Source organism: Schistocerca cancellata, chromosome 7 (genome assembly GCF_023864275.1).
Source record: "Schistocerca cancellata isolate TAMUIC-IGC-003103 chromosome 7, iqSchCanc2.1, whole genome shotgun sequence".
NCBI classification, from domain to species: Eukaryota; Metazoa; Arthropoda; class Insecta; order Orthoptera; family Acrididae; genus Schistocerca; species Schistocerca cancellata.
Window position 1 is genome coordinate 343,577,072 of NC_064632.1, and position 12,043 is coordinate 343,589,114.

Below are 12,043 nucleotides of genomic sequence, written 5' to 3' on the forward strand. Positions count from 1 at the left end.
AGACACAAGCAGACATTTGTAAAGGCAAAGAAACTCTTTGCCTTTACAAATGTCTGCTTGTGTCTGTGTATGTGTGGATGGATATGTGTGTGTGTGCGAGTGTAAACCTGTCCTTTTTTCCCCCTAAGGTAAGTCTTTCCGCTCCCGGGATTGGAATGACTCCTTACCCTCTCCCTTAAAACCCAATCCTTTTGTCTTTCCTTCTCCTTCCCTCTTTCCTGACGAGGCAACAGTTGGTTGCGAAAGCTAGAGTTTTGTGTGTATGTTTGTGTTTATTTGTGTGTCTATCGACCTGCCAGCGCTTTTGTTGGGTAAGTCTCATCATCTTTCTTTTTAAATATATTTTTCCCACGTGGAATGTTTCCCTCTATTATATATATATATATATATATATATATATATATATATATATATATATATATCTAAAAACAAAGATGATGTGACTTACCAAATGAAAGTGCTGGCAGGTCGACAGACACACAAACGAACACAAACATACACACAAAATTCAAGCTTTCGCAACAAACTGTTGCCTCATCAGGAAAGAGGGAAGGAGAGGGAAAGACGAAAGGATGTGGGTTTTAAGGGAGAGGGTAAGGAGTCATTCCAGTCCCGGGAGCGGAAAGACTTACCTTAGGGGGAAAAAAGGACGGGTACACACTCGCACACACACACACATATCCATCCACACATATACAGACACAAGCAGACATATTTAAAGACAAAGAGTTTGGGCAGAGATGTCAGTCGAGGCAGAAGTGCAGAGGCAAAGATGTTGTTGAATGACAGGTGAGGTATGAGTGGCGGCAACTTGAAATTAGCGGAGATTGAGGCCTGGTGGATAACGTGAAGAGAGGATATATTGAAGAGCAAGTTCCCATCTCCGGAGTTCGGAGAGGTTGGTATTAGTAGGAAGTATCCAGATAACCCGGACGGTGTAACACTGCGCCAAGATGTGCTGGTCGTGCACCAAGGCATGTTTAGCCACAGGGTGATCCTCATTACCAACAAACACTGTCTGCCTGTGTCCATTCATGCGAATGGACAGTTTGTTGCTGGTCATTCCCACATAGAATGCATCACAGTGTAGGCAGGTCAGTTGGTAGATCACGTGGGTGCTTTCACACGTGGCTCTGCCTTTGATTGTGTACACCTTCCGGGTTACAGGACTGGAGTAGGTGGTGGTGGGAGGGTGCATGGGACAGGTTTTACACCGGGGGCGGTTACAAGGGTAGGAGCCAGAGAGTAGGGAAGGTGGTTTGGGGATTTCATAGGGATGAACTAAGAGGTTACGAAGGTTAGGTGGACGGCGGAAAGACGCTCTTGGTGGAGTGGGGAGGATTTCATGAAGGATGGATCTCATTTCAGGGCAGGATTTGAGGAAGTCGTATCCCTGCTGGAGAGCCACATTCAGAATCTGATCCAGTCCCGGAAAGTATCCTGTCACAAGTGGGGCACTTTTGTGGTTCTTCTGTGGGAGGTTCTGGGTTTGAGAGGATGAGGAAGTGGCTCTGGTTATTTGCTTCTGTACCAGGCCGGGAGGGTAGTTGCGGGATGCGAAAGCTGTTGTCAGGTTGTTGGTGTAATGCTTCAGGGATTCCGGACTGGAGCAGATTCGTTTGCCACGAAGACCTAGGCTGTAGGGAAGGGACCGTTTGATGTGGAATGGGCGGCAGCTGTCGTAATGGAGGTACTGTTGCTTGTTGGTGGGTTTGATGTGGACGGACGTGTGAAGCTGGCCATTGGACAGGTGAAGGTCAACATCAAGGAAAGTGGCATGGGATTTGGAGTAGGACCAGGTGAATCTGATGGAACCAAAGGAGTTGAGGTTGGAGAGGAAATTCTGGAGTTCTTCTTCACTGTGAGTCCAGATCATGAAGATGTCATCAATAAATCTGTACCAAACTTTGGGTTGGCAGGCCTGGGTAACCAAGAAGGCTTCCTCTAAACGACCCATGAATAGGTTGGCGTACGAGGGGGCCATCCTGGTACCCATGGCTGTTCCCTTTAATTGTTGGTATGTCTGGTTTTCAAAAGTGAAGAAGTTGTGGGTCAGGATGAAGCTGGCTAAGGTAATGAGGAAAGAGGTTTTAGGTAGGGTGGCAGGTGATCGGCGTGAAAGGAAGTGCTCCATCGCAGCGAGGCCCTGGACGTGCGGGATATTTGTGTATAAGGAAGTGGCATCAATGGTGACAAGGATGGTTTCTGGGGGTAACGGACTGGGTAAGGATTCCAGGCGTTCGAGAAAGTGGTTGGTGTCTTTGATGAAGGATGGGAGACTGCATGTAATGGGTTGAAGGTGTTGATCCACGTAGGCAGAGATACGTTCTGTGGGGGCTCGGTAACCAGCTACAATGGGGCGGCCGGGATGATTGGGTTTGTGAATTTTAGGAAGAAGGTAGAAGGTAGGGGTGCGGGGTGTCGGTGGGGTCAGGAGGTTGATGGAGTCAGGTGAAAGGTTTTGTAGGGGGCCTAAGGTTCTGAGGATTCCTTGAAGCTCTGCCTGGACATCAGGAATGGGATTACCTTGGCAAACTTTGTATGTGGTGTTGTCTGAAAGCTGACGCAGTCCCTCAGCCACATACTCCCGACGATCAAGTACCACGGTCGTGGAACCCTTGTCCGCCGGAAGGATGACGATGGACCGGTCAGCCTTCAGATCACGGATAGCCTGGGCTTCAGCATTGGTGATGTTTGGAGTAGGATTAAGGTTTTTTAAGAAGGATTGAGAGGCAAGGCTGGAAGTCAGAAATTCCTGGAAGGTTTGGAGAGGGTGATTTTGAGGAAGAGGAGGTGGGTCCCGCTGTGACGGAGGACGGAACTGTTCCAGGCAGGGTTCAATTTGGATAGTGTCTTGGGGAGTTGGATCATTAGGGGTAGGATTAGGATCATTTTTCTTCGTGGCAAAGTGATACTTCCAGCAGAGAGTACGAGTGTAGGACAGTAAATCTTTGACGAGGGCTGTTTGGTTGAATCTGGGAGTGGGGCTGAAGGTGAGGCCTTTGGATAGGACAGAGGTTTCGGATTGGGAGAGAGGTTTGGAGGAAAGGTTAACTACTGAATTGGGGTGTTGTGGTGCCAGATTGTGTTGATCGGAATTTTGAGGTTTTGGAGGGAGTGGAGCTGGAAGTGGGAGATTGAGTAGATGGGAGAGACTGGGTTTGTGTGCAATGAGAGGTGGTTGAGGTTTGCTGGAAAGGTTGTGAAAGGTGAGTGAGTTGCCTTTCCGGAGGTGGGAAACCAGGAGATTGGATAGTTTTTTGAGGTGAAGGGTGGCATGCTGTTCTAATTGGCGGTTGGCCTGTAGGAGGATGCTCTGAATAGCCGGTGTGGATGTGGGAGAGGAAAGATTGAGGACTTTTATTAAGGATAGGAGTTGACGGGTGTGTTCATTGGCTGAGTTGATGTGTAGGTGAAGGATTAGGTGGGTGAGGGCAATGGATTGTTCAGTTTGGAACTGGTATAGGGACTGATGGAAAGAAGGGTTGCAGCCAGAGATGGGAACTTTAAGTGTGAGGCCTTTGGGGGTTATGCCAAATGTCAGACAAGCCTGAGAAAATAGAATATGTGAGCGTAATCTGGCTAGGGTGAAGGCATGTTTGCGGAGGGAATGTAAATAAAACTTAATGGGATCGTTGTGGGGGTGTTGTGAGAGTGACATGGTATTAGAAGGTGGAAAGTTTAACATGAGGTTGAAATGAAAAAGAAAGATAGAAATATATGGGGAGAGAGAAAGGTGAACTAGAAAGCAATTGGAGATCTGGTATGAAAAAAGGCGAAAAAGTGTTGGTTAAGTTGATCTTGTATTGAACTTGGGTTGGTAGACAGCGATGTGCAAAAAGGTTAGGTGGTTGTGTTGCCGCTAAATCACGTTAAAGGACGGAGAAATTCGGGAAAATTTCGAGAAAATTTCGAAAAAACGTATTAAAGGAGTGGTGTTGTGGTGGAAGATTACGAAAATGGGGCTAACAATTGTAGAAAAAATGACATTAAAACCTGTGGGGAGCGGCTAAAATGACGTTAAAGGACGGAGAAATTCGGGAAAATTTCGAAAAAACGTATTAAAGGAGTGGTGTTGTGGTGAAAGATTACGAAAATGGGGCTAACAATTGTAGAAAAAATGACGTTAAAACCTGTGGGGAGCGGCTAAAATGATCAGTGATGTGCGAAAAATGGAAGTGGAAATAAAGTTAAAGTTATTAGAACTAGCCGAAATGGTTGTTAAATACGTGAAAGCAGCTGTTATTGAACTAGAAACGGTGGATTTTATAGCAGCGGTAGTGTTGAAAGCGGAAAATAAAATCTTTTGGTTATGGTTGGGAAGTGGGTTACGTATTGTTGAGCATATTTATGGCGGGATAAAATTGTATGGTAGATTACGGTAAAAGGGGAAGGTGAATACAAAGTGAAACTACTGGTAAAAACAGAAAGAGAAAATAAAGAGAAAAAAGAGAAATAAGACGACAGGAAAGATTTCGAAATGCAAAGGCGACAATAACAAACGTAATTGTTGGGTTCAAATTAATGATATGGTTATAATAGAAGGAAACATTCCACGAAGGAAAAATATATCTAAAAACAAAGATGATGTGACTTACCAAATGAAAGTGCTGGCAGGTCGACAGACACACAAACGAACACAAACATACACACAAAATTCAAGCTTTCGCAACAAACTGTTGCCTCATCAGGAAAGAGGGAAGGAGAGGGAAAGACGAAAGGATGTGGGTTTTAAGGGAGAGGGTAAGGAGTCATTCCAGTCCCGGGAGCGGAAAGACTTACCTTAGGGGGAAAAAAGGACGGGTACACACTCGCACACACACACACATATCCATCCACACATATACAGACACAAGCAGACATATTTAAAGACAAAGAGTTTGGGCAGAGATGTCAGTCGAGGCAGAAGTGCAGAGGCAAAGATGTTGTTGAATGACAGGTGAGGTATGAGTGGCGGCAACTTGAAATTAGCGGAGATTGAGGCCTGGTGGATAACGTGAAGAGAGGATATATTGAAGAGCAAGTTCCCATCTCCGGAGTTCGGAGAGGTTGGTATTAGTAGGAAGTATCCAGATAACCCGGACGGTGTAACACTGCGCCAAGATGTGCTGGTCGTGCACCAAGGCATGTTTAGCCACAGGGTGATCCTCATTACCAACAAACACTGTCTGCCTGTGTCCATTCATGCGAATGGACAGTTTGTTGCTGGTCATTCCCACATAGAATGCATCACAGTGTAGGCAGGTCAGTTGGTAGATCACGTGGGTGCTTTCACACGTGGCTCTGCCTTTGATTGTGTACACCTTCCGGGTTACAGGACTGGAGTAGGTGGTGGTGGGAGGGTGCATGGGACAGGTTTTACACCGGGGGCGGTTACAAGGGTAGGAGCCAGAGAGTAGGGAAGGTGGTTTGGGGATTTCATAGGGATGAACTAAGAGGTTACGAAGGTTAGGTGGACGGCGGAAAGACGCTCTTGGTGGAGTGGGGAGGATTTCATGAAGGATGGATCTCATTTCAGGGCAGGATTTGAGGAAGTCGTATCCCTGCTGGAGAGCCACATTCAGAATCTGATCCAGTCCCGGAAAGTATCCTGTCACAAGTGGGGCACTTTTGTGGTTCTTCTGTGGGAGGTTCTGGGTTTGAGAGGATGAGGAAGTGGCTCTGGTTATTTGCTTCTGTACCAGGCCGGGAGGGTAGTTGCGGGATGCGAAAGCTGTTGTCAGGTTGTTGGTGTAATGCTTCAGGGATTCCGGACTGGAGCAGATTCGTTTGCCACGAAGACCTAGGCTGTAGGGAAGGGACCGTTTGATGTGGAATGGGTGGCAGCTGTCGTAATGGAGGTACTGTTGCTTGTTGGTGGGTTTGATGTGGACGGACGTGTGAAGCTGGCCATTGGACAGGTGAAGGTCAACATCAAGGAAAGTGGCATGGGATTTGGAGTAGGACCAGGTGAATCTGATGGAACCAAAGGAGTTGAGGTTGGAGAGGAAATTCTGGAGTTCTTCTTCACTGTGAGTCCAGATCATGAAGATGTCATCAATAAATCTGTACCAAACTTTGGGTTGGCAGGCCTGGGTAACCAAGAAGGCTTCCTCTAAACGACCCATGAATAGGTTGGCGTACGAGGGGGCCATCCTGGTACCCATGGCTGTTCCCTTTAATTGTTGGTATGTCTGGTTTTCAAAAGTGAAGAAGTTGTGGGTCAGGATGAAGCTGGCTAAGGTAATGAGGAAAGAGGTTTTAGGTAGGGTGGCAGGTGATCGGCGTGAAAGGAAGTGCTCCATCGCAGCGAGGCCCTGGACGTGCGGGATATTTGTGTATAAGGAAGTGGCATCAATGGTGACAAGGATGGTTTCTGGGGGTAACGGACTGGGTAAGGATTCCAGGCGTTCGAGAAAGTGGTTGGTGTCTTTGATGAAGGATGGGAGACTGCATGTAATGGGTTGAAGGTGTTGATCCACGTAGGCAGAGATACGTTCTGTGGGGGCTCGGTAACCAGCTACAATGGGGCGGCCGGGATGATTGGGTTTGTGAATTTTAGGAAGAAGGTAGAAGGTAGGGGTGCGGGGTGTCGGTGGGGTCAGGAGGTTGATGGAGTCAGGTGAAAGGTTTTGTAGGGGGCCTAAGGTTCTGAGGATTCCTTGAAGCTCTGCCTGGACATCAGGAATGGGATTACCTTGGCAAACTTTGTATGTGGTGTTGTCTGAAAGCTGACGCAGTCCCTCAGCCACATACTCCCGACGATCAAGTACCACGGTCGTGGAACCCTTGTCCGCCGGAAGGATGACGATGGACCGGTCAGCCTTCAGATCACGGATAGCCTGGGCTTCAGCATTGGTGATGTTTGGAGTAGGATTAAGGTTTTTTAAGAAGGATTGAGAGGCAAGGCTGGAAGTCAGAAATTCCTGGAAGGTTTGGAGAGGGTGATTTTGAGGAAGAGGAGGTGGGTCCCGCTGTGACGGAGGACGGAACTGTTCCAGGCAGGGTTCAATTTGGATAGTGTCTTGGGGAGTTGGATCATTAGGGGTAGGATTAGGATCATTTTTCTTCGTGGCAAAGTGATACTTCCAGCAGAGAGTACGAGTGTAGGACAGTAAATCTTTGACGAGGGCTGTTTGGTTGAATCTGGGAGTGGGGCTGAAGGTGAGGCCTTTGGATAGGACAGAGGTTTCGGATTGGGAGAGAGGTTTGGAGGAAAGGTTAACTACTGAATTGGGGTGTTGTGGTGCCAGATTGTGTTGATCGGAATTTTGAGGTTTTGGAGGGAGTGGAGCTGGAAGTGGGAGATTGAGTAGATGGGAGAGACTGGGTTTGTGTGCAATGAGAGGTGGTTGAGGTTTGCTGGAAAGGTTGTGAAAGGTGAGTGAGTTGCCTTTCCGGAGGTGGGAAACCAGGAGATTGGATAGTTTTTTGAGGTGAAGGGTGGCATGCTGTTCTAATTGGCGGTTGGCCTGTAGGAGGATGCTCTGAATAGCCGGTGTGGATGTGGGAGAGGAAAGATTGAGGACTTTTATTAAGGATAGGAGTTGACGGGTGTGTTCATTGGCTGAGTTGATGTGTAGGTGAAGGATTAGGTGGGTGAGGGCAATGGATTGTTCAGTTTGGAACTGGTATAGGGACTGATGGAAAGAAGGGTTGCAGCCAGAGATGGGAACTTTAAGTGTGAGGCCTTTGGGGGTTATGCCAAATGTCAGACAAGCCTGAGAAAATAGAATATGTGAGCGTAATCTGGCTAGGGTTAAGGCATGTTTGCGGAGGGAATGTAAATAAAACTTAATGGGATCGTTGTGGGGGTGTTGTGAGAGTGACATGGTATTAGAAGGTGGAAAGTTTAACATGAGGTTGAAATGAAAAAGAAAGATAGAAATATATGGGGAGAGAGAAAGGTGAACTAGAAAGCAATTGGAGATCTGGTATGAAAAAAGGCGAAAAAGTGTTGGTTAAGTTGATCTTGTATTGAACTTGGGTTGGTAGACAGCGATGTGCAAAAAGGTTAGGTGGTTGTGTTGCCGCTAAATCACGTTAAAGGACGGAGAAATTCGGGAAAATTTCGAGAAAATTTCGAAAAAACGTATTAAAGGAGTGGTGTTGTGGTGGAAGATTACGAAAATGGGGCTAACAATTGTAGAAAAAATGACGTTAAAACCTGTGGGGAGCGGCTAAAATGACGTTAAAGGACGGAGAAATTCGGGAAAATTTCGAAAAAACGTATTAAAGGAGTGGTGTTGTGGTGAAAGATTACGAAAATGGGGCTAACAATTGTAGAAAAAATGACGTTAAAACCTGTGGGGAGCGGCTAAAATGATCAGTGATGTGCGAAAAACGGAAGTGGAAATAAAGTTAAAGTTATTAGAACTAGCCGAAATGGTTGTTAAATACGTGAAAGCAGCTGTTATTGAACTAGAAACGGTGGATTTTATAGCAGCGGTAGTGTTGAAAGCGGAAAATAAAATCTTTTGGTTATGGTTGGGAAGTGGGTTACGTATTGTTGAGCATATTTATGGCGGGATAAAATTGTATGGTAGATTACGGTAAAAGGGGAAGGTGAATACAAAGTGAAACTACTGGTAAAAACAGAAAGAGAAAATAAAGAGAAAAAAGAGAAATAAGACGACAGGAAAGATTTCGAAATGCAAAGGCGACAATAACAAACGTAATTGTTGGGTTCAAATTAATGATATGGTTATAATAGAAGGAAACATTCCACGAAGGAAAAATATATCTAAAAACAAAGATGATGTGACTTACCAAATGAAAGTGCTGGCAGGTCGACAGACACACAAACGAACACAAACATACACACAAAATTCAAGCTTTCGCAACAAACTGTTGCCTCATCAGGAAAGAGGGAAGGAGAGGGAAAGACGAAAGGATGTGGGTTTTAAGGGAGAGGGTAAGGAGTCATTCCAGTCCCGGGAGCGGAAAGACTTACCTTAGGGGGAAAAAAGGACGGGTACACACTCGCACACACACACACATATCCATCCACACATATACAGACACAAGCAGACATATTTAAAGACAAAGAGTTTGGGCAGAGATGTCAGTCGAGGCAGAAGTGCAGAGGCAAAGATGTTGTTGAATGACAGGTGAGGTATGAGTGGCGGCAACTTGAAATTAGCGGAGATTGAGGCCTGGTGGATAACGTGAAGAGAGGATATATTGAAGAGCAAGTTCCCATCTCCGGAGTTCGGATAGGTTGGTATTAGTAGGAAGCACTTCCTTTCACGCCGATCACCTGCCACCCTACCTAAAACCTCTTTCCTCATTACCTTAGCCAGCTTCATCCTGACCCACAACTTCTTCACTTTTGAAAACCAGACATACCAACAATTAAAGGGAACAGCCATGGGTACCAGGATGGCCCCCTCGTACGCCAACCTATTCATGGGTCGTTTAGAGGAAGCCTTCTTGGTTACCCAGGCCTGCCAACCCAAAGTTTGGTACAGATTTATTGATGACATCTTCATGATCTGGACTCACAGTGAAGAAGAACTCCAGAATTTCCTCTCCAACCTCAACTCCTTTGGTTCCATCAGATTCACCTGGTCCTACTCCAAATCCCATGCCACTTTCCTTGATGTTGACCTTCACCTGTCCAATGGCCAGCTTCACACGTCCGTCCACATCAAACCCACCAACAAGCAACAGTACCTCCATTACGACAGCTGCCACCCATTCCACATCAAACGGTCCCTTCCCTACAGCCTAGGTCTTCGTGGCAAACGAATCTGCTCCAGTCCGGAATCCCTGAAGCATTACACCAACAACCTGACAACAGCTTTCGCATCCCGCAACTACCCTCCCGGCCTGGTACAGAAGCAAATAACCAGAGCCACTTCCTCATCCTCTCAAACCCAGAACCTCCCACAGAAGAACCACAAAAGTGCCCCACTTGTGACAGGATACTTTCCGGGACTGGATCAGATTCTGAATGTGGCTCTCCAGCAGGGATACGACTTCCTCAAATCCTGCCCTGAAATGAGATCCATCCTTCATGAAATCCTCCCCACTCCACCAAGAGCGTCTTTCCGCCGTCCACCTAACCTTCGTAACCTCTTAGTTCATCCCTATGAAATCCCCAAACCACCTTCCCTACTCTCTGGCTCCTACCCTTGTAACCGCCCCCGGTGTAAAACCTGTCCCATGCACCCTCCCACCACCACCTACTCCAGTCCTGTAACCCGGAAGGTGTACACAATCAAAGGCAGAGCCACGTGTGAAAGCACCCACGTGATCTACCAACTGACCTGCCTACACTGTGATGCATTCTATGTGGGAATGACCAGCAACAAACTGTCCATTCGCATGAATGGACACAGGCAGACAGTGTTTGTTGGTAATGAGGATCACCCTGTGGCTAAACATGCCTTGGTGCACGACCAGCACATCTTGGCGCAGTGTTACACCGTCCGGGTTATCTGGATACTTCCTACTAATACCAACCTCTCCGAACTCCGGAGATGGGAACTTGCTCTTCAATATATCCTCTCTTCACGTTATCCACCAGGCCTCAATCTCCGCTAATTTCAAGTTGCCGCCACTCATACCTCACCTGTCATTCAACAACATCTTTGCCTCTGCACTTCTGCCTCGACTGACATCTCTGCCCAAACTCTTTGTCTTTAAATATGTCTGCTTGTGTCTGTATATGTGTGGATGGATATGTGTGTGTGTGTGCGAGTGTGTACCCGTCCTTTTTTCCCCCTAAGGTAAGTCTTTCCGCTCCCGGGACTGGAATGACTCCTTACCCTCTCCCTTAAAACCCACATCCTTTCGTCTTTCCCTCTCCTTCCCTCTTTCCTGATGAGGCAACAGTTTGTTGCGAAAGCTTGAATTTTGTGTGTATGTTTGTGTTCGTTTGTGTGTCTGTCGACCTGCCAGCACTTTCATTTGGTAAGTCACATCATCTTTGTTTTTAGATATATTTTTCCTTCGTGGAATGTTTCCTTCTATTATAACCATATCATTAATTTGAACCCAACAATTACGTTTGTTATTGTCGCCTTTGCATTTCGAAATCTTTCCTGTCGTCTTATTTCTCTTTTTTCTCTTTATTTTCTCTTTCTGTTTTTACCAGTAGTTTCACTTTGTATTCACCTTCCCCTTTTACCGTAATCTACCATACAATTTTATCCCGCCATAAATATGCTCAACAATACGTAACCCACTTCCCAACCATAACCAAAAGATTTTATTTTCCGCTTTCAACACTACCGCTGCTATAAAATCCACCGTTTCTAGTTCAATAACAGCTGCTTTCACGTATTTAACAACCATTTCGGCTAGTTCTAATAACTTTAACTTTATTTCCACTTCCGTTTTTCGCACATCACTGATCATTTTAGCCGCTCCCCACAGGTTTTAACGTCATTTTTTCTACAATTGTTAGCCCCATTTTCGTAATCTTTCACCACAACACCACTCCTTTAATACGTTTTTTCGAAATTTTCCCGAATTTCTCCGTCCTTTAACGTCATTTTAGCCGCTCCCCACAGGTTTTAATGTCATTTTTTCTACAATTGTTAGCCCCATTTTCGTAATCTTCCACCACAACACCACTCCTTTAATACGTTTTTTCGAAATTTTCTCGAAATTTTCCCGAATTTCTCCGTCCTTTAACGTGATTTAGCGGCAACACAACCACCTAACCTTTTTGCACATCGCTGTCTACCAACCCAAGTTCAATACAAGATCAACTTAACCAACACTTTTTCGCCTTTTTTCATACCAGATCTCCAATTGCTTTCTAGTTCACCTTTCTCTCTCCCCATATATTTCTATCTTTCTTTTTCATTTCAACCTCATGTTAAACTTTCCACCTTCTAATACCATGTCACTCTCACAACACCCCCACAACGATCCCATTAAGTTTTATTTACATTCCCTCCGCAAACATGCCTTCACCCTAGCCAGATTACGCTCACATATTCTATTTTCTCAGGCTTGTCTGACATTTGGCATAACCCCCAAAGGCCTCACACTTAAAGTTCCCATCTCTGGCTGCAACCCTTCTTTCCATCAGTCCCTATACCAGTTCCAA

General features: G+C 45.9%; 1 protein-coding gene across 3 annotated transcripts in view; it reads left to right on the top strand.

Moving 5' to 3' along the window:
* LOC126091950 (PR domain zinc finger protein 10-like) overlaps positions 1–12,043 on the top strand; it is a 239,838-nt gene that overhangs the window by 205,202 nt on the left and 22,593 nt on the right. The window lies entirely within an intron of this gene.